Source organism: Salvelinus alpinus, chromosome 7, assembly GCF_045679555.1.
Source record: "Salvelinus alpinus chromosome 7, SLU_Salpinus.1, whole genome shotgun sequence".
Classification (NCBI taxonomy): Eukaryota; Metazoa; Chordata; class Actinopteri; order Salmoniformes; family Salmonidae; genus Salvelinus; species Salvelinus alpinus.
In genome coordinates, this window is record NC_092092.1 from 29,041,476 (window position 1) to 29,050,945 (window position 9,470).

The window sequence follows — 9,470 nt, forward strand, 5'->3', positions numbered from 1 at the left end:
CAGTTGTGTTGTGACAAGGTCAGGGTGGTATACAGAAGATAGCCCTATTTGGTAAAAGACCAAGTCCATATTATGGCAAGAACAGCTCAAATAAGCAAAGACAAACGACAGTACATCATTACTTTAAGACATGAAGGTCAGTCAATATGGAACATTTCAAGAATTTTGAAAGTTTCTTCAAGTGCAGTCGCAAAAACCATCACGCGCTATGATGAAACTGGCTCTCATGAGGACCGCCACAGAAAAGGAAGACCCAGAGTTACCTTTGCTGGAGAGGATAAGTTCATTAGAGTTAACTGCACCTCAGAAATTGCAGCCCAAATAAATGCTTCAGAGTTCAAGTAACAGACACATCTCAACATCACCTCTTCAGAGGAGACTGTGTGAATCAGGCCTGGATTCGGCTTGTAACAGTGGCTAAATTCAGGGCAGTGTACTGGGCGGAGGCGGTTAGTGGTGACTAACACTAGACGTTTTTCCTTCAACTTTTTTTTTTCTCCTTCAACTTTTTTCACTCCGGACGCTTTATCTGGACATGGTTCGTCAGCACCTTCAACAGCCGAAGCTAAGTACTAACATTAACATGGTGCCTTCTAATTGCAGTCGCTGTACTCATAATATACAGGAGAACGATCGCCTTACGGCGAGGATAGCTGTGCTGCTAGCCCAGCTTCAGACGCAATCGTTAGGCAAGGGTAATTTCAGTGTAGGAAAGGATGAAACAGCGTCTGTGCCACCAGTAAGTACAGATAGTAGTATAAATCCCCTCGCACAGTCCCCGCAGCCGGACAACTTTCTCATGGCTTCTGGAGGGAAATGCTGTAGGAATGCTCAACCGGTGTCGCTCATTCAGCCGACAGAAACTTTTAACTGGTTTTCCCCATTAAGCAGCGAGTCGGAGTCTGAGCCTTCTCTTGTCTCTACTCCTCTATAGCTTTCCACCATTAGCTCTGACAAATTGAAAACCCTAGTCATTGGCGACTCCATTACCCGCAGTATTAGACTTAAAACGAATCATCCAGCGATCATACACGGTTTACCAGGGGGCAGGGCTACCGACGTTAAGGCTAATCTGAAGATGGTGCTGGCTAAAGCTAAAACTGGCGAGTATAGAGATATTGTTATCCACGTCGGCACCAACGATGTTAGGATGAAACAGTCAGAGGTCACCAAGCGCAACATAGCTTCAGCGTGTAAATCAGCTAGAAAGATGTGTCGGCATCGAGTAATTGTCTCTGGCCCCCTCCCAGTTAGGGGGAGTGATGAGCTCTACAGCAGAGTCTCACAACTCAATCGCTGGTTGAAAACTGTGTTCTGCCCCTCCCAAAAGATAGAATTTGTAGATAATTGGCCCTCTTTCTGGGACTCACCAACAAACAGGACCAAGCCTGGCCTGCTGAGGAGTGACGGACTCCATCCTAGCTGGAGGGGTGCTCTCATCTTATCTACCAACATAGATAGGGCTCTAACTCCTCTAGCTCCACAATGAAATAGGGTGCAGGCCAGGCAGCAGGCTATTAGCCAGCCTGCCAGCTTAGTGGAGTCTGCCACTAGTATAGTCAGTGTAGTCAGCTCAGCTATCCCCATTGAGACAGTGTCTGTGCCTCGACCTAGGTTGGGCAAAACTAAACATGGCGGTGTTCGCCTTAGCAATCTCACTAGGATAAAGTCCTCCTCCATTCCTGTCATTATTGAAAGAGATCGTGATACCTCAAAATAGGGCTACATCTCAAAATAGGGCTACTTAATGTTAGATCCCTCACTTCAAAGGCAGTTATAGTCAATGAACTAATCATAATCTTGATGTGATTGGCCTGACTGAAACATGGCTTAAGCCTGATGAATTTACTGTGATAAATGAGGCCTCACCTCCTGGTTACACTAGTGACCATATCCCCCGTGCATCCCGCAAAGGCGGAGGTGTTGCTAACATTTACGATAGCAAATTTCAATTTACACAAAAAAGACGTTTTCGTCTTTTGAGCTTCTAGTCATGAAATCTATGCAGCCTACTCAATCAATTTTTATAGCTACTGTTTACAGGCGTCCTGGGCCATACACAGCGTTCCTCACTAAGTTCCCTGAATTCCTATCGGACCTTGTAGTCATAGCAGATAATATTCTAGTTTTTGGTGATTTTAATATTCACATGGAAAAGTCCACAGACCCACTCCAAAACGCTTTCGGAGCCATCATCGACGCAGTGGGTTTTGTCCAACATGTCTCTGAACCTACTCACTGCCTCAGTCATACTCTGGACCTAGTTTTGTCCCATGGAATAAATGTTGTAGATCTTAATGTTTTTCCTCATAATCCTGGACTATCGGACCACCATTTTATTACGTTTGCAATCGCAACAAATAATCTGCTCAGACCCCAACCAAGGAGCATCAAAAGTCGTGCTATAAATTCTCAGACAACACAAAGATTCCTTGATGCCCTTCCAGACTCCTTCTGCCTACCCAAGGACGTCAGAGGACAAAAATCAGTTAACCACCTAACTGAGGAACTCAATTTAACCTTGCGCAATACCCTAGATGCAGTTGCACCCCTAAAAACTAAAAACATTTGTCATAAGAAACTAGCTCCCTGGTATACAGAAAATACCCGAGCTCTGAAGCAAGCTTCCAGAAAATTGGAACGGAAATGGCGCCACACCAAACTGGAAGTCTTCCGACTAGCTTGGAAAGACAGTACCGAAGAGCCCTCACTGCTGCTCGATCATCCTATTTTTCCAACTTAATTGAGGAAAATAAGAACAATCCGAAATTTCTTTTTGATACTGTCGCAAAGCTAACTAAAAAGCAGCATTCCCCAAGTGAGGATGGCTTTCACTTCAGCAGTAATAAATTCATGAACTTCTTTGAGGAAAAGATCATGATCATTAGAAAGCAAAATACAGACTCCTCTTTTAATCTGCATATTCCTCCAAAGCTCAGCTGTCCTGAGTCTGCACAACTCTGCCAGGACCTAGGATCAAGAAAGACAATCAAGTGTTTTAGTACTATATCTCTTGACACAATGATGAAAATAATCATGGCCTCTAAACCTTCAAGCTGCATACTGGACCTTATTCCAACTAAACTACTTAAAGAGCTGCTTCATGTGCTTGGCCCTCCTATGTTGAACATAATAAACGGCTCTCTATCCACCGGATGTGTACCAAACTCACTAAAAGTGGCAGTAATAAAGCCTCTCTTGAAAAAGCCAAACCGTGACCCAGAAAATATAAAAAACTATCGGCCTATATCGAATCTTCCATTCCTCGCAAACATTTTAGAAAAAGCTGTTGCGCAGCAACTCACTGCCTTCCTGAAGACAAACAATGTATACGAAATGCTTCAGTCTGGTTTTAGACCCCATCATAGCACTGGGACTGCACTTGTGAAGGTGGTAAATGACCTTTTAATGGCGTCAGACCGAGGCTCTGCAGCTGTCCTCGTGCTACTAGACCTTAGTGCTGCCTTTGATACCATCGATCACCACATTCTTTTGGAGAGATTGGAAACCCAAATTGGTCTACACGGACAAGTTCTGGCCTGGTTTAGATCTTATCTGTCGGAAAGATATCAGTTTGTCTCTGTGAATGGTTTGTCCTCTGACAAATCAACTGTAAATTTCGGTGTTCCTCAAGGTTCCGTTTTAGGACCACTATTGTTTTCACTATATATTTTACCTCTTGGGGATGTCATTCGAAAACATAATGTTAACTTTCACTGCTATGCAGATGACACACAGCTGTACATTTCAATGAAACATGGTGAAGCCCCAAAATTGCCCTCGCTAGAATCCTGTGTTTCAGACATAAGGAAGTGGATGGCTGCAAACTTTCTACTTTTAAACTCGGACAAAACAGAGATGCTTGTTCTAGGTCCCAAAAAACAAAGCTCTTCTGTTGAATCTGACAATTAATCTTGATGGTTGTACAGTCGTCTCAAATAAAACTGAAGGACCTCTGCGTTACTCTGGACCCTGATCTCTCTTTTGACGAACATATCAAGACTGTTTCAAGGACAGCTCTACGTAACATTGCAAAAATGTATTTATGCTGCATTAGTTTGTGTCGGGGGGCTAGGGTCAGTTTGTTATATCTGGAGTACTTCTCCTGTCTTATCCGGTGTCCTGTGTGAATTTAAGTATGCTCTCTCTAATTCTCTCTTTCTTTCTCTCGGAGGACCTGAGCCCTAGGACCATGCCTCAGGACTACCTGACATGATGACTCCTTGCTGTCCCCAGTCCACCTGGCCGTGCTGCTGCTCCAGTTTAAACTGTTCTGCCTGCGGCTATGGAACCCTGACCTGTTCACCGGACGTGCTACCTGTCCCAGACCTGCTGTTTTCAACTCTCTAGAGACCGCAGGAGCGGTAGAGATACTCTTAATGATCGGCTATGAAAAGCCAACTGACATTTACTCCTGAGGTGCTGCACCCTCGACAACTACTGTGATTATTATTATTTGACCATGCTGGTCATTTATTAACATTTGAACATCTTGGCCATGTTCTGTTATAATCTCCACCCGGCACAGCCAGAAGAGGACTGGCCACCCCTCATAGCCTGGTTCCTCTCTAGGTTTCTTCCTAGGTTTTGGCCTTTCTAGGGAGTTTTTCCTAGCCACCGTACTTCTACACCTGCATTGCTTGCTGTTTGGGGTTTTAGGCTGGGTTTCTGTACAGCACTTTGAGATATCAGCTGATGTACGAAGGGCTATATAAATAAATTTGATTCATGGTCAAATTGATGCAAAGAAACCACTAAAGGACACCAATAAGAAGACACTTGCTTTGGCCAAGAAACACGAGCAATGAACATTAGACTGGTGGAAATCTGTCCTTTGGTCTGATGATTCCAAATTAGATTTTTGGTTCCAACTGCCGGGTCTTTGTGAGACGCAGAGTAAGTGAACGGATGATCTCCGCATGTGTGGTTCCCACCGTGAAGCATGGAGGAGGTGGTGTGATGGTGCTTTGCTGGTGACACTGTCCGTGATTTATTTAGAATTCAAGGCACACTTAACCAGCATGGCTACCACAGCATTCTGCAGCGATACACCATCCCATCTGGTTTGCGCTTAGTGGGACAATCATTTGTTTTTCAACAGGACAATGACCCAAAACCCACCTCCAGGCTGTGTAAGGGCTATTTGATCAAGGAGAGTGATGGAGTGCTGCATCAGATGACCTGGCCTCCACAATCACCCGACCTCAACCCAATTGAGATGGTTTGGGATGAGTTGGACCGCAGAGTGAAGGAAAAGCAGCCAACAAGTGCTCAGCATATTTGGGAACTCCTTCAAGACTGTTGGAAAAGCATTCCTCATGAAACTGGTTGAGACTGTGTGCAAAGCTGTCATCAAGGCAAAGGGTGGATACTTTGAAGAATCTCAAATACACACTTTTTTTGGTTACTACATGATTTCATGCGTGTTGTTTTGAAGTCTTCACTATTATTCTACAATGTAGAAAATAGTAAAAATAAAGAAACCCTTGAATGAGTAGGTGTGTCCAAACTTTTGACTGGTTCTGTACAACAAAGAAAGGAATCTGGATATAAAACGAAGAACAAATCAAATCAAATTTTATTTGTCACATACACATGGTTAGCAGATGTTAATGCGAGTGTAGCGAAATGGTTGTGCTTCTAGTTCCGACAATGCAGTAATAACCAACAAGTAATCTAACCTAACAATTCCACAACTACTACCTTATACACACAAGTGTAAAGGGATAAAGAATATGTACATAAAGATATACAAATGAGTGATGGTACAGAACGGCATAGGCAAGATGCAGTAGATGGTATAGAGTACAGGATATACATATGAGATGAGTAATGTAGGGTATGTAAACATTATATTAAGTGGCATTGTTTAAAGTGGCTGGAGTTGAGTCAGTATGTTGGCAGCGGCCACTAAATATTAGTGGTGGCTGTTTAACAGTCTGATGGCCTTGAGATAGAAGCTGTTTTTCAGTCTCTCGGCCCCTGCTTTGATGCACCTGTACTGACCTCGCATTCTGGATGATAGCGGGGTGAACAGGCAGTGGCTCGGGTGGTTGTTGTCCTTGATGATCTTTATGGCCTTCCTGTGACATCGGGTGGTGTAGGTGTCCTGGAGGGCAGGTAGTTTGCCCCCGGTGATGCGTTGTGCAGACCTCACTACCATCTGGAGAGCCTTACGGTTGTGGGCGGAGCAGTTGCCGTACCAGGCGGTGATACAGCCCGACAGGATGCTCTCGATTGTGCATCTGTAGAAGTTTGTGAGTGCTTTTGAACAATCAGTGTATGAACGAACGAATGTCCTTAACTTGTGTCACAGTACTTGCCTTTCTGTTGAGCTGTGTCTCTGTGTGACAGTTTAACATTTAAGAGATGCTGCATCCATAAATACAAGTATGGGTTAGGTAAAACCATCTGATCTTCAGGTTGAGGTGATCAGTAGCGTAGTGATCTCAGGCTGTGAAGTAGTGTAGAATGAAGTTGCCCATAGACACTCATCTATGGTCAATTTGGCAAATGGTTGTGGTTTGCCTTTAGGGTATATTAATATCAGTGAGTCTCAATATTCCACCTCTGTCTGTTGCTTCTTCTGATCTGCCTTTTGGGGTTCTGCCTTCTTGGGTTCTGAAGTTCCATCTTCTGAGGCTCTGCTTTCTGCTAGTCCTCTACCTGTGGCTCTGCTTGACCACCACAGTGGAGGGACCTGGGCCTCTGGCAGGGTGGGGGCAATAGGGGTCGCCATCTCCACCCTCACTGCTATGACTGGAGAGAGTGAGAGTGAGAAAAAGAGGACACAAACACTGAGCAATTAATATAAGTGACAGGCATTCAATAATAATCTGTATCTCCCCACTCTTCCAAGTTATCAACCTCATCTTGTATGGACTGTAACTGAAAGGGTATGCGTCTACTCACTCTCCTGCTCCTCAGGCTCAGCCTTAATCTGCTGTATTAGAGTTGTGGGGTCTAACTGTTCTGGTGTTCCAACCTCTGGTTCAGACCGTTGGCTCGGCTAGCTTGGGGGGGGGCGGTTCTTGGAGAGAAGGTTTGCCAGTTTCTTTTTAACCATCCCTTTCTCTGGACCGGGAAAAGAGAGAGGGTTATGACAGAGGAATAAGTATTGAGTTGCATGGTTGAATCTAAAAGCGGGTTATCTGGTTTAGATAGTATCTGTGGTGCGGGATGGTTTTGGGAGAACTTACTATTTTTCCCCATAGGCTTGTGTTTCTTGCGACTTGCAACAGGATCTACGAAAAGGAGAACAAACACATGCCAATCAAACGACACGCAAAGCTTGCATCAATATAACAGCAAATAGTGGGGTCTGTGTGCGCGCGTGCATGTGCGTGTCTCTCCACACATCCCTCCGAGTCCTCAGTTCTTACCTGGTCCAATGGGTGGCTGGAGCTGGTATCCTGTGACCTCACACCAGCCCACAGGGTTGATATCTGGAAGTCCACCCACTGATCAAAGTCTGGCTCCCAGCCATCAAGGTCAAGGTGCAGCAGCAGCCGGCTCACACAGCGCCTCACGGTGGCCACGCACACCAGCCGAGGCTCCATCAGGTCCACTGCCTCCAACTTAATGTTCTGAGCGAAGCCGTGACTCGAGCTGTCCTGTAAGACACACACATACACACCATAGATGCAGAATTAGAATAGTGTTTCCCAAACCTCTCTTTGAGTATGAATAGCATCTCATAAGTCTATATACTGTAAGCTGGGCACCTGTATGATACTTGGTAGATAAAAATGTGTTGAAGAGCCATACTGGTGCAGCTATGGTTCCCTTCTCCTCCAGGTATATGGCCCAGTTGAAGGTTTTCCAGTCATGGCCTGGTGGAGAAGATGAATATCCCACTTGTGTAAGCGATATGACATAGCATAGGGAACCACTGACTTCATTCTTATCATAGATTCACCGAGCAGGTGGCGTTTGCCCAGAAAAGTAAACCAGAGCAACAAGAAATAGGAAGAGATCGAGAAAGTAGGGGAGAGAGAGAGTAGGATATTACCAGGGGGTGGTGTGAGCTGTATGTTGTGCTTTTAGCAGTATCCCTTGGGTAGTATCGCATGGAAGATAGTATGGTAGCAGAATCAGTCAGACCCATCACCTATGCCATCAATGCCCACCATGAGGTAGCCATCCAACAGCACCTGAGACAGAAAGAGACCTGTTTCATCAGGTTGAATCACTAGTCTGCTAGCTAGAAGTAGCCATTATAGCGAACTCCTGTTATCTCCTGTTACCTTGTGTATAGCGGCCACACGGATGTTGCGCTCTATTTGTGCTTCTTAAGCCGCCGACTCTGGTATAAGTTTGTTGCCATGCCAAAGTGCCATCTATATAGATAGATATTGATTCATCTGATCAGTCTATACACTGACCTTCTTAAACAGCATGGGGCTGTCACAGTACACCTTACGGAATGTTGGGTGGTCAATGTTTGGGGGAAAAAGTTAATCATCAATGTTCAACTTTATTTTAAAAAACAGTGTACCGTTTGGTTTAATCACGTACCAGTTGGTCTGATGACATGGCCCAATTTGCTGGACCAGACCACTGGGTGCAGTAGGGGACTCCACATATGACACCAGAAGTCAGAGAGGGGCTCCCCATGGGCCTCCTGCTCCCCGTCATCATAGACAAGTTTGAGGTGGCCCCCGGTTACAGTGTCCACAACCACCAGTCGCGTCCAGGCTCACCAGAGTCCGGTCCACCACATGCATTCCAGTACGGAACAGACCCTTCATACACTCTGCCAGCTGTGTGTGTGTGTGTGTGTGTGTGTGTGTGTGTGTGTGAGAGAGAAGGAAAGGTCATTAGAGAAAAAAGGGGCAGCGGTAATTTGGTTGGTTTTATCACAGAGAAAAGGCAGTATGTTTGTCACAAGTGTTACTTTCATATACAAATCCACAGGCAGAGTTCCAGCCGGTTCATCAGGTACTCCTTCCAGTCTGGAATGCTCTAGTGCAAAGCTAGAAAGGGGACACAACTGTCATGACGCTAGCCCTTTCAGTGAATTGGCTAGCAGAGATGTGAACAACCCCCCTCTCCTGTTAGGGGGGGGGGGGGGGGGGCAGTTTTACAACTTAACCCCCACGTCATAAATTCCGTAAAGAGACTCTCCCTGGCCATGCAGTATGGAGAGAGTTTCACACTAAGACAAAGGGATACTCGCGCACAATTCTACTTACATAGCATGTAGAGGTCTGTAATTTTTATCATAGGTACACTTCAACTGTGAGAGACGGAATCTAATACAAAAATCCAGAAAATCACATTGTGTGATTTTTAAGTGTGTATGGATGATTCATAGTTTAGGCTGGGTTCGTGCGGATAACCAAGAATTCTACAACGCTTGAAATGAGACTCGCGTAAGGGTAAAGAATAATTCATTGATAGACTAATTGATCAGATATTAAAATATCTAGAGTTATATTTGGAAAATTATAACTTTGTAATCTGAAGAT

The 9,470-nt window shown here is 44.9% G+C and overlaps 1 pseudogene; it reads right to left on the minus strand.

The window, feature by feature from the left end:
• Positions 1–5,560: 5,560 nt before the first annotated feature.
• Positions 5,561–7,693, minus strand: LOC139581858 (lethal(3)malignant brain tumor-like protein 2; annotated as a pseudogene).
• Between the last annotated feature and the right edge of the window lie 1,777 nt (positions 7,694–9,470).